Genomic DNA, 14,274 nt, shown 5'->3' with positions numbered 1-14,274 from the left:
AATAAAAATTATGTAAGTGAGAAACTTAAATCTACATAAAGAAAATATTCAGAGAATGAATAAATGAAGGTAATTTTTTTCTTATTAATTGATCTAAGGTATAACAGCTTTTTCAAAATAATAATAGCAATAATGGATTTCACTGTATATATGCTTATGTATAAGTAAAATGAATGATGGCAATAACAGAAAAGGCAGGAGAGAGGAATTGGAAATATTTTTATAAGGTACTTGCATTACTCATAAATCAGTATAGTGTTATTTAAAAGTTGACTTGGAATAGGTGTAAATTCATATTTAAACCTAACCAGGTGAAGCAGGACGTGTCTTTAATCCCAGCATTTTGGGAGGCCAAGGCTGGTGGATTTATTGAACCCAGGAGTTTGAGACAAGCCTGGACAACATAGTGAAACCATATCTCCACAAAAAATAGAAAAGAATTATCCATGGTGGTACAAACCTGTAATCCCAGCTACCTGGAGGCTGATGTAGAAAGGATCACCTGAGCCCAGGAAATCAAAGCTGTAGTGCGCTGTGATCACAAAATACACTCCAGCTTGCACGACAGAGCAAAACCATGTCAAAAAAGAAAAAAAAAGAAAGACAGAAAAAGAAAGAAAGGAAAGAAAGAAAGAAAGAAATAGAGAGAGAGAGAGAGAAAGAGAGAAAGAAAGAGAGAAAGAAAGAAAGAGAAAGAGGAAGGAAGGAAGGAAGGAAGGAAGGAAGGAAGGAAGGAAGGAAGGAAGGAAGGAAGGAAGGAAGGAAGGAGAAAGAAAGAAAGAAAGAAAGAAAGAAAGAAAGAAAGAAAGAAAGAAAGAAAGAAAGAAAGAGAGAGAGAGAGAGAGAGAGAAAGAAAGAAAGAAAGAGAAAGAAAGAGAGAGAAAGAAAGAAAGAAAGAAAGAAAGAAAGAAAGAAAGAAAGAAAGAAAGAAAGAAAGAAAGAAAGAAAGGAAGGAAGGAAGGAAGGAAGGAAGGAAGGAAGGAAGGAAGGAAGGAAGGAAGGAAGGAAGGAAGGAAGGAAGAAAGAAAGGAAGAAAGAAAGAAAGGAAGAAAGAAAGATGCTAGGGCAAATAACAAAAGAAGATTTACAAAGAAGTATAATTGATATTTGAAGAAAAGAGAGAAACATAATCATATAAGATGCTCTACTTAAGCCACAGAATGTAGAAAAATTGTGGAAGATAAAAACAGAAACAAAAAAACAAGGGCAATAAATAAAACATAGTAACATATATGGTGAATATTATTCTAACTATATATATAATTGCCTTTAATATGAATGATTTAAATACACTCATTAAAGACAGATTGTCAGAGTGGGACCAAAAAAAAAGGCTCAATTATATGTTTTCTACAAGAGATGCACTTTAAATATAAAAACACATACAAAATAAAAGGAAAGATATAAAGAAAGGTATAACATTTTAAAACTAATAAAAAGAAAACAAGAGTAGCTAAATTAATTTCACACAGTGTAAACTTCAGAGCAGGGAAAAGTACTAGAGATAAAGTGAGGCATTACATGATAATACGGGTAAAAAGGTCAGTACAACAATAAGACATGCAATCTTTAATGCATATGCACCTAACAAAATACATGAGGCAAAGTCTAATAGATCTGGAAGGAAAAATAGATGAATTCACTATTACATTTAAATGGTAAACACCATTCTAACAGCAGTAAAAAAGATAGAGCAGGCAGAAATTAGTAAGGACAAAGTTGAACTAAAAAACACTATTAGTCAAAAAACATAATTTGCGTGTGTGTGTGTGTGTGTGTGTGTGTGTGTGTGTGTGTATACTCCTATAACCAACAATGGCAGATTACTCATCATTCTAAAGTTCACATGGACATTCTCCAAGATAGACTACATTCATGACCAAAAAGAAAACTCTTAAAAATTTGAAAGACTATACATCATCCAATATCTGCTCTCAAATTGTAACAGTAAGATAGCTGGGAAATTCCAAAATAATTGGAAATGTAAAAACACACTTCTAACTAATACATGGATTGAAGACAAAATCTCAGGAATAATTTAAAAATATTATAAACAAAATAAAAATCAAAATGTAACTTTTCTTTGAGGGAAACCTATAGCATTGAATGAAATATTAGAAAAGAGAAAAGGTCTAAAATCAACTATTTAAGCTTCTATTCTGAGAATCTAAACAGAAAAGAGCAAAATAAATGTGAAGTAAACAGAACAAAAGAAAAAAATTAAATTACAGCAGAAATAATAAAACAGACAGCAGAAAGTCACCATAGAATTAGTATCCAAACCAAACCCTTGTTCTTTCAGAATGTTAATAAAATTGATAAGCCTCTAGCTAAACCAACTAAGTAAAAAAGAGAGAAGTTACAAATTATTATTGTCAGGGAAAAAAAGGAGATATCACCACAGATCCCATGGACATTAAAAGGATGATAAAATAATAAAATAATATTATGAAAAACTGTGTGCCCACATATTTGATAAATTAGATGAAATAAATGAATTCCTTGGTAGATCCAATCTGCAAAAACTCATAAATAAAGAATTAGAAAATCTGAAAAGGTCTATGTCCAATAAGAAGATTGAATAAAAAATTAATAAACTTTCTAAAGAAAACAAGATGGGTTCACTGGTGAAGCCTATCAAACATTTAAGGAAAAAGATATATCAATTCTCTGTAATCTTTTTCAGAATATAGAAGCAAAAGGAATATTACTAACTCATCTTATGAGGCCACATTATCCTAATATCAATACCAGGTGAAGTCATTAAAAGAAAATAATACTAGATACCAATATCTCTCATGGACATAAAGGCAAAAATCCTTAACAAAATATTATCAAATTTAATCCCATGGTATACAAAATAAGTAAATGCCATAGTCAAGTGGAATTTATCCCAAGATGCAAGGCTGTTTCAACATTTGAAAATAAATTAGTATCACCATCAACAAGCTAAAAAAATAAATAAATTATCATATCATAGATGCAGAAAGGCATTTGACAAAATACAGCATTCATTCATGATTTTAAAACACATTCTGAAAACTAGGAACAGAAGGAAATTTTCTCAAACTGATCAGAAACAAGGCAAGGATGTTCTCTGTTAATATTGCATTTCTATATCATACTGGGAGTCCTAGTTGATGCAATAAGACAAGAAAAGAAAATAAAATGTATTCAGATGGGGAAGAGAAAAATTAAACTTTTTCACAGATTACGTAATTGTCTATGTAAAAAATCCAAAATAATTGACAGAAAAGTTGGAAATAATAAATGATTGTTACAAGGTTGTGTATACAAGGTATATAAAACATCAATCATTTTCTTAAGAATAATTTGAAATTTAACACTCAACACCATTTACATGAGGACTCAAAAAAGAAATACATATGTATAAATCTAACAAAATCAATATAAGATCTATATGAAGAAAACTACAAAACTCTGATGAAGGATATCAAACAAATTGAAAAATAAAGATATTCTATGTTCATGGATAGAATGACTCAACACTGTCAAGATGTCAGTTCTCCTCAGCTTGATCTATAGATTCAATACACTCCCAATTAATATCCCAGAATGTTGTTTCGTGGATCTTTCCAAACATATTCCAAATTTATAAGAAGAAAAGCATCCAGAATTGTCAATTAACTCAATATTAAAGGTAAAGAACAAAGAGGACTGACACTATCTGACTTTCAGACTATTATAATATTACAATAATGAATACAAGGTAGTATTGGTGGAAGAACTGATAAGCAGATCAATGGAATAAAGATCCTAGAAAAAGATCCATATAAATATACTAAACTGATCTTTGACAAAAGGAGCAAATGAAATACAATGGGGCAATGATAATCTTTTCAACTAATAGTGCTGGAACAACTGGACAGCCACATGCAAAAAACTATCTAAATACAAACCTTAAACTGTTCAGAAAAATTAGCTCATAATGATTCATAGACCTAAATGTAAAACACAAACCCATGAAACTCCTAGAACACAATACAGGAGAAAACCTAAATAATCTTGGGTATGGTGATGGCTTTTCAGACACAACACCAAAGATATATTCAATAAAATAATTTATTGATAATATGGGCTTTATTAAAATTTAAAACTTCTATTCTGAAAAGACAGTATCAAGAAAATCAGAAAAAAAGCCACATATCAAGAGAATGTGTTTGCAAAAGACATACCTGATAAAGGACTGTTTTCCAAAATACACAAAAAGTTCAATATTCAACAATAAAAAAAAAACAACAATCTGAATTAAAAATGCACAAAAATGTTGAACACCTCAACAAGGAAGATATACAGATGGAAAGTAAGCCTATGAAAATATGTTCAACATCATATGTCATTAGAGAATTGCAAATTAAAACAACAATGAGAAACCACAACATACCAAAAGGAAATAGTACTGTTTTGGGTCAAATTCAAAACAGTGATGACAAAAATTCCTGGAAAAGTTGTGAAGCAAAAGAAACTCTCATTCCTTGCTGGTGGGAATCCAAAAGGGTACAGCAAGACAGTTTGGCAATTTCTCATAAAACAAAGCATATTCGTACAACAATCACACTTCTTGGTATTTATCCAAATGATTTGAAAATTTATGCCCACATGAAAACCTGCACATAATTATCTAGTAGCTTTATTCATAGTTTCCAAAATTTAGAGGCAACCAAGATGTTTTTTAGTAGATAAATTGATAAATATGTGCCACATCCGGCTAGTGGAATGTTATTCAGCAGTAAAAATAAATGAATCTATCAGTCATGAAAATACATAGAAGAGGGCCAGGTGCGGTGGCTCACACCTGTAATCCCAGCACTTTGGAAGGCCGAAGCGGGCGGATCACGAGGTCAGGAGATCAAGATCATCCTGGCTAACATGGTGAAAACCCTTCTCTACTAAAAACACAGAAAAAATTAGCCGGGCGTGGTGGTGGGCGCCTGTAGTCCCAGCTACTCAGGAGGCTGAAGCAGGAAAATGGTGTGAACCAGGGAAGTGGAGATTGCAGTGAGCTAAGATCGTGCCACTGCACTCAGCCTGGGTGACAGAGAGAGAGAATACATAGAAGAACCTTAAATGCATATTACTTGGTGAAAGGAGCTAATCTGAAAAGGCTACATACTGTATGACTGCAACTACATACATCCTGGAAAAGCCAAAATTATAGAAGCAGTTAAAAAAAAAATAGCAACTTCCAGGGGTTAATCAGGGAGAGAACCGTGAATAGGTAGAGAAAGGAAGATTAGGTAGAGAAAAGAAGATTTTTAGTGCAGTAAAATTATTCTTTTAGACATTAAAAAGGTGAGTACATGTCATTACATATTTGTCTACACTCTTAGAATGTGCAACACCAAGAGTGAACATGTAAACCATAGACTTTGGGTCATAATGATAAGCCAATGTAGTTTCATCTGTTGTAATCAATTCACACTCTGGTATGGGATATTGATAATAGGGAAGGGTGTAGGTTGGGGTGGGGCAAGGAGTATATGGGAACTCCCCGTACTTTCCGCTCAACTTCCCTGTGAACCTAAACATACTCTAAAATAAAGATAGTTTATTAACAACAACAGCAACAAAGGCAATAAACAGATGCCAACCCTGAGATCGGGTGGACATTGAAACTCTCAGGAAGAGTTTTTAAAACAGCTATTATAACTCTCCTCCAAGAAGCAAGTGATATCCTATTGAAAATAATGAAAATATAAGAGTACTTAGCAGCAAAGTAGAAACTTTAAAGAGTGAAGGCTTCCTAAATTTGTTGAAAAACATTCATTTACCGATGGAAGATGCTTAATAAACTCAAAACAGAATAAATTCAAACAATATTATGACACCATACTTCATAGTCAAACTATTGAAAAGCAAATAAAGGGAAAAAAGATCTTACTAGCAGCTAAAGTGGTACATCAAGCACATGATAACAACAATGTGAATGTGAACTGTGCATCAGAAACACAGGGGCCAGAGACAGTGGAACAACATTTTTACAGTGCTAAAATAGTAAAACTGTCAATTCAGAATTCTACTGTCAGTGAAAATATCCTTCTGTAATGAAGGCAAAAGAACAACATTCTCACATATAAGAAAACTCAAGGGATATATCAATAGCATATCTGCTGTACAAGAGATGTTAAAGAAAACTTTTTAGACTGATGGAAAAGTGTACCCTAGAAAAATATGGAGCTTCAGAAATAAAAGATAAACAGAAATAACAAATATTTACTTAGATATAAAATTATATTTTTATCTTAAAAGCTTTAAAACATTTGATTCTTTAAAGCAAAAATCATAACATTTGGTGGTATGTTCAATATATACAGGTCTAATAAGTATGACAACTATGCTATACAGATCAGTATGACAAGGAGATGGAAAGGTTTCTACATTACATACATACAATGATATATTATTAGCAATAAATACATCATAAAATTTTGGCACAAATTTTAAAATTCTTATAAAAATTCCTTCTTAAATAAAAAATATAGCAAAAATCCAATAGGTAAAACAAAATGGAATACTACAAAATATTCAAATAAACCCTCAGCACCAAAAAAAAAAAAAAAAAAAAAAAAAGACTGGAGGTAGGAAAGCAAGAACAAAGAATCATAAAACAGAGAGTACAAAGAAAATACAAACAATAAGATGCAGACTTAAATCCAGCCATATCAATAACAAATCAGTGGCATAATGTAAATTACATGTTTCTAGTTTCATGACACCAATTAAAAGGCAGAAATATATAGACGGGATAAAAAAAAGACCCCCCAATAACCTGACTCTAATAGGCACACTTTATGCAGACACATAATTTGAAAATAAATGGACATAAAAAATACATTACATTCAAATTGTAGGTTAACAAGAAAAGGAGTGGCCATTCTAATATCACATAAAGTAGACTTCAAGACAAAAAATACTAGTGGAGATAAAGACAAATATTTCATAATAAAATGTGACAAGCAGAAAGATCCAACAATGATAAATGTTCATGTGCCTGAGAATATCGTATAAGCAGCAAAAAATGGCAAAATGAAAAGGAAGATACACAATTCTACAATTATGGTAGAAAATTTTAACACTCCTCTATGACTGATAGAACAAACAGACAAAAAAATAAGAAAAATAAGAAAAGATCTAACTGACATTTATAAAAGTCCGCATCGAACAATTTCACAATGCTCTTAGTTTTTAAGGGCATTATTACATTAACTGAGACAGACTACATGTTAGACCATACATCAAATCTCAGTAAATCTAAATGGATTGAGATCATACCAAATTTATTCTCAGAAGACAACAGAATTAGACACCAATACCAAAAAACTAAGAGAAGGTCAAGTATCTAGACATTAAACATCACTATATAATTAGTGGGCTAGAAATAAAATAAAAAAAGAAATTGAAAATTATTTTAACTAAATTACCATAAAAACTGACACAGTAAAATTGTGGTATGCAGCTAAACCTGTGTTTAGAGAGAAATGTGTAATTTTAAATTTTTATACTGGGAAAAATAAATCTTGAAATAATAACCCTATATTTTGAGAGGCTAGATAATTTTTCATTTTCAAATTTATGATAGAAAAAAATAATTATGAAATATAAATGAATCTGTTAAGAGTGATAATTAACAGAGCCTGAAACTGGTTTGTTGAGAATACCAACAAAATTTTCAAGTACCTGTTCAAATTATTGATCTGGGGGAAAATAAAAATTATTAATATCAGGAATAAAAAGTAGTTTTCCGTAGAAAATTTAAAGACATTAAAATTTAAAACAATGAAATGCTACAAACAACTTTATATGAACAAATCCAACAACTTAGTTGAACTAGAAAAATTTATTGAAAAAATAAAACAACATAATCGACGCAACAAGAAACATAAAAACTAAATTAACCTGTATCGAGTAAAGAAATTGAATATGTTAAAACAATTTTAAAAAGAAAACAGGGCCTGAAATTTTCACTGCTTAATTCTATCCTGTATTCAAGAAGGAAATAACATCAGTAATATAAGAAAGTTTTCAGAAAATAGATGAGGAGAGATCACTGAGCAGATGAGTTTATGGTGCCAGGATAACGCTATCAAAACCTAACAAAGACATTATCAATATAGATATTCATAGACTAGTATACCTCATTAATATAGACTAAAAATTCTTAAAGATATTTTAGAAAATGAAATTATATGTTATATTAATAGGATAATATACTACATGACTACAGAGGACTCTATATACATTTAAGGAATGAAAAGTTGTTTCTAAATATTTGAAAAATCAATCAATGTAATTCAACTTACTAACAGGAAAAAAAAAAAACCTACATGATCATTTCAATAGGTGTAGAAAAAGCATTTTACAAAATTTAGTACATGTTTATGATAACAAATTATTTAGGAAACTAAGACATCGTAAATTTCCAACTGATAAACAGCATCCAATGAAAACTTTCAGCCAACAGCATACTTAATGCTGAAAGACTGAATTATTTTCCACATAAGGTCAGAAAAGAAAGTAAGAATACCTGCTTACACAAGTTATATTCAATATATATAAATGCCATATTCAATATATATCCCATTGATTGCCATAAGAAAAACAAGTAAAAAGCATAAAAATAGAAAACTTGTGAAATGCTCCCTACTTTCAGATTATGTAATTTTTTACATTAAAAAAAAACCCTGAACTAATAAATGAATTTAACAAGGCTATAGGACACAAGGTTAATACGAAAAATTGTGTTTTCTATATTAGCAAGAAAATATTCAAATATGACATTAAAAACAAATTCATTTACTGTAGCACTAAAAAGAAAAATACTTAGGAACAAATTAAATAAAAGATATCCAAGACATTTACCCTGAAATCTAGAAAACATTGTAAAAAAATTAAACATGATCAAAATAAATGGAGAGTTATACTACGTACAGGAAATAGAAAAACTCCGTGATTTTTCAAAATTTCAATTCTCTTCATTATGATCTGTAGCTTAAATGAAATCCCCATTAAAACTACAACTTTTTGTAGAAATTAATAAGCTTATTCTAACATGTGTGTAGAAATGAAAATGAGCCAAAATTAACTACAGCAATGTTTTACAAAGAACAAAAAGTAGGAGTATTTATCCACATGACTTAAAAGCTTTCTGTAAAACTATAGTTATCAAGATATTTTGGTGTTAGTAAAAAAAAATAAAAGAATAAATAAAATAAGGTAGAGAGTTCAGTAATAGGTGCACTAATTGGTAGTCAATTAATTTCTGTTTTAAAGACCAAGACAACACAAATCATGAAAAGAAAGTCGTTTCAGAAAAATGTGTTGAATGAACTGGGTATCATTATGTAGAAAACAGTGAATATTGACCTTTACCTTACATTATATGCAAATATTAACTCAAAATGGGACATGACCTATGTGCAAAATCCTGAAACAACAACATTCTGATACTAAAAATAGAAGAAAATCTTTGTGATCTTAGAGTAAAAGTTTCTTAGAACACAGAGTGTAAAACATAACAAAACTGATAAATTGAACTTTATCAAAATTAAAAGCATTTACACTTTCAAAGACGCCATTAAGAAAATTAAAAAAAAAAAAAAAGGCAACTCACATACTGGAAAAAATATTTGCAAACATTTATCAGACAAAAAATCTATATGCATGATATTTTGTAAAACTAAACTAACTCCTTAAACTAAAGACAAGCAGCTCAACTTTTTTAAATGGGCAAAACATCTGAAAAGACACCTCACAAAACAGTATGCATAAATGGCCCACAAGCACCTGGCAAAATGCAAACATCATCAGTCAAGAGAGAAGTGCAAATTAAAACCACAATGTAACACTACAATGCATCTAGCTAGAATGCCTAAAATGAAGAAGACTGAACATATCAGAGGCTGGCAAGGATACATAATGACTGGAACTCTCATATACTGCTGAAGAAGGTATAAAATGGTTAATGCCACTTTGAAAAATAATTTGACAATTTTCTTTTTTTTTATGTTAAGCATGCACCTACCAAATAACCCATTCATTCCACGTCTAGGTATTCAACCAAACAAAGCAAAATGTATACATGAACGTTCATAGTGGCTTTATAGAAGCCATAACCTGGAAACAACACAAATGCCCACTAATAGGGTGAATATGAACACATTTTGGTTTAGCTATGTGTTAAAATCCTACTCAGCAAAATAATAATAATAATAATATTAATATTAAATACAAAAAATATTGTTAAATCTTAAGATCATTATACTGAGTAAGAACTGAATTGTATGTTATATAAATAAGACAACATACTACATCACCAGTAGGGTCTATAGACCTCTAAGGATTGAAAAGTTGTTTTTAAATATTTGAAAAATCAATCAACATAATTCGACATACTGTTAATAACAGGGAAAAGAAAAATGAGTTAAAATGAGTTAAGTTAAAATGAATGCATCCAGTATAACTCCATTTGTAAAAGTACCAGAAATGCTACAGTGATAAAAAGCTAATTAATGATTGTCTGGGGTTAGTATAGAAGAAGGAATGAATTATAAAAGGTGATGAGGAATCTGTTGGGTGAGATGGCAATGTTTATTTTATTGATTATGATGATGGTTTCACAGTTGTATACATCAGTCACAACTGATCAAATGGTATACTTTTAATATTTGCAGTTTACTGTGATTCAATTATAACTCAATAAATTTAGAAAAAAAATCACAAAAAAACATGAACTAAATGCATCTAGACTGGGAAAAGTGGATAAATGGAAAGGCTATCTCCATCTTATAACATTGTTCTACAGGAGAACTATGTCTAAAATTCAACTTTTAAGTGTGTATCTTGGATAATATATGCATTAAAAAGATATATGGACACCATAAAGCAATAATCAAACTCTTAATGGCTTTTGAGGTGGCTTTACTTTTGGCCATCTCAAAAGCTATCTCAAAAGAGTTTGATAATCTTACTTTTTTCAGGCCTTGTAGAATTATCAAATAGCATAGCTTTTATAAATTATTATTCATTGGTTTCTCCATAGAAAATTATATTCAAAATATTTTCTGAGTAGTTTGAAAAAATGCAAAATATTCATCACAAAGCTTTTCTACTCAAATGGCTGTCATATGTCATATTTTACTCATTGCTTCAATGAAATAAATAATCTCCCTGAAGATGGCTATTTGTTAAAAAATATAAAAGGCCTGCAATAATCTGTTTTATTTTAAAAAAAGAAAATAGAAATAACAATGTTTTTAAAACTTGAACAATGGCTATAACTTGCTATTTAGTAAAGAAATTTTCCTGTTTTAAAGACTCCAAAAATAATTGTATTGATAATAAATACAAGCAATACAATTCTTCTAATTTAGTTTTCCTCACATCTTTGAATCTTATCAAGCAGGAAAAAAAATCAAGGCTGTTGATTAGTGTTGGTAGGATTTTTTTTTTTTTTTTTTTTTTTTTTTTGCTTGCATGGAAATACTCATTAAGTCAGACCACGTTCCACTTATTAAGGTCTGCACTCAGGTGTTACCTCTGTCTAGAGGGGACAAATGTATCTAATCTCTACAAGGTACTTTGTAAAACTGCAGTGGCTCAGAAAAGAAGTACTGCATTTAGAACCCAGACAGACGGACCCATGAGGACTTTCAGAAGACAGACAGAGGGACCCACAAGGACTTTTGACTGATAGATGGGTCACTGTTAGTAGCCCATATCAAAAGTATTTGAAATATCACAGTTGTAAAATCATAAGAAAAAGAAGTTATAATAATGTTTGTAAAAGTACACATTAATGGATAATTAACAACATACAACCACATTTATATTACATATGTGTGTATGTGTAAAAATCTATATGTATTTATATTTATACTAGTATCTTAAAGACTGTACATACATCGGCTCATTTTTTCTATAAGTCCTATGAGGAAGATTCTGTTATATCTCCCATTTGAAACTGATATAGAGTAATTATACAGAAAAGGTTGAATATTAAGCTATATGCTGGGATTCAAAATCAGATTTTTGTCATCCCCAAATCAATTCATGTACTCACTCTGCTATGCTGAAATTATAAAATCTGAATTATGAGTCTATATGCTCATCCTGTGATGAGCATATGATGACCATAATATGTAAACTATAATTGTTCAAACTTTAAAATCATCTTCAGCTTTGCTTTTATCTGTATAAAGTTGAATTCTAAAAAGTCATTAGATTGGAACTCAAATATGACCATGTTTAGTATTTTTTACCATAGTAGTACCATTCTATTAATGTAGGGTAGTGTATACATGAAATTACATACACTAAACAAATCTGCAACTAAATCTGACTTATACTATGTTTTTGTTTTTTGGTTTTTTTTTTTGTTTGTTTTTTTTTTTTTGAGATGGAGTCTCGCTCTGTCGCCCAGGCTGGAGTGCAGTGGCGCCATCTCGGCTCACTGCAAGCTCCGCCTCCCGGGTTTACGCCATTCTCCTGCCTCAGACTGCCAAGTAGCCGGGACTACAGGCGCCCGCCACCACGCCCGGCTAGTTCTTTTTCGTATTTTTAGTAGAGACGGGGTTTCACCTTGTTAGCAAGGATGGTCTCGATCTCCTGACCTCGTGATCCGCCCGTCTCGGCCTCCCAAAGTGCTGGGATTACAGGCTTGAATACTATGTCTGAAAAAGTGACATTTCTAGTTTTCAGACTAATAAATCACTGGTATTATATTATCTTCATCATCACAACTATTTATAAAACACTAACATAATGTATAGACAGTACAATTTCTCTCTCCTGTCATTTTTAGTTTAAATTCTATGTGTTTACTTGCAAAGAGTCATAAGTATATAGGTACTATAATATAAACCAAAAATAAAAGGAAATACATACTTGAATCAGTTTTTACGAAAAGATATATTAACATCAGGTAGAATGAACTAATTTTACAAAAGAGTGAGAATTTTAAATTCGGACTAAACATCTATATACCTGAATTACTTATTTTCTTCATGTTCTATTTTCAAGTGGAAAGAGACCAAATTGTTATTGAAATTTCATATATACATACAACAATATAATTTAGAAAGTAAGACCTGAATCTTATATCTGATGGCTATTTGAGTATATGAATTATATAAATACTAAATTTCATCCAATTCAAATACTCCTACTCTAAAGCAGTCTCAATATTTTTAGTAAGTAAAAATAGTTTCCCTCTATAACTGGTCAAAGATTGTAAAAGATAAACCTGAGAGAGTAAGTTCTGTATCCATTAACATTTTATAAACTAACTGCACTTAATAGTAAGTAAATGTTCTATTTAAAACTTCATAGGGTTTCATGAAACTCTAGTATGCGAAGCAGCTTAATAAACTTATTTTTCACTACTCATTGTCATATTCGCTAAAGGTTTCATTAAAGAATCCTTTCAACATTACTTTTCTTAATGTTTTAATAGTTTCTCCAACTAAAGAGCTGGAGTTACTCCAGGATTCAGAACATGGCATATAATATTACAAAGCTAAGAATCAATTTTTTAAAAAAGAAAGAAATTCCATTGATATTGTTCTTCTCTGTCTTACACATTTATGTTCCTGGAAAATAAGGTGTAGGTTACAAAAATAAATTATAATTTATTCATAATTCACATGAAACATATTTATGAATAGTTTTATTTTCAAAAGAAGGTTTTTCAAGACTAGAAATTATATTAATATTTATTTATTGAAAGACTAAATAATTGTTTATCATCATGTGCATGTAATCAATGTTAGATATTGGGAGATCTGAGAATATATTTCCATTATATACTACTCAAATCAGTTTATCATTTACATAATCCAGCATGATATGGTAGTTTAAAATATTTTATATAGAGTTAAAGGCTTAGGTACACACTAGTGGATAAAAGTCAGAAATAATAGTATCTCAAATAACATGGAACTTTCACAAATGTTAATTGTAATAAAAATTTTAAATAAAACTACACTGTAGGTTATATATATAAGTACAGGAGCGAAATAGTCTAGCTGACGCTCTGAATGAACATTGTTCTGTTTATGAAAATACATACTGTCTGTATGTTTGTGTATATATATGTGTGTGTGTGTACACATGTGTATATGTATATTCACACATCATAAAATATAGCAAATCTCCAGGTGAAACTGTCTATTAATTTGTAATATGTTACACAGCTTTACTTTGTTACACCTAGACAAAGAAATGACTCAAATTGTTTACAAACAACCACCAAAATAA

The 14,274-nt window shown here is 30.3% G+C and overlaps 1 protein-coding gene across 5 annotated transcripts in view; it reads right to left on the bottom strand.

Moving 5' to 3' along the window:
* The window catches only part of COL11A1 (collagen type XI alpha 1 chain), a 220,374-nt gene that overhangs the window by 170,864 nt on the left and 35,236 nt on the right, over positions 1 to 14,274 (bottom strand). The window lies entirely within an intron of this gene.

Source organism: Macaca fascicularis, chromosome 1 (genome assembly GCF_037993035.2).
Source record: "Macaca fascicularis isolate 582-1 chromosome 1, T2T-MFA8v1.1".
Classification (NCBI taxonomy): domain Eukaryota; kingdom Metazoa; phylum Chordata; class Mammalia; order Primates; family Cercopithecidae; genus Macaca; species Macaca fascicularis.
The sequence above is the reverse complement of the archived record's forward strand: the minus strand, read 5'-3'. Positions and strand labels throughout refer to the sequence as shown.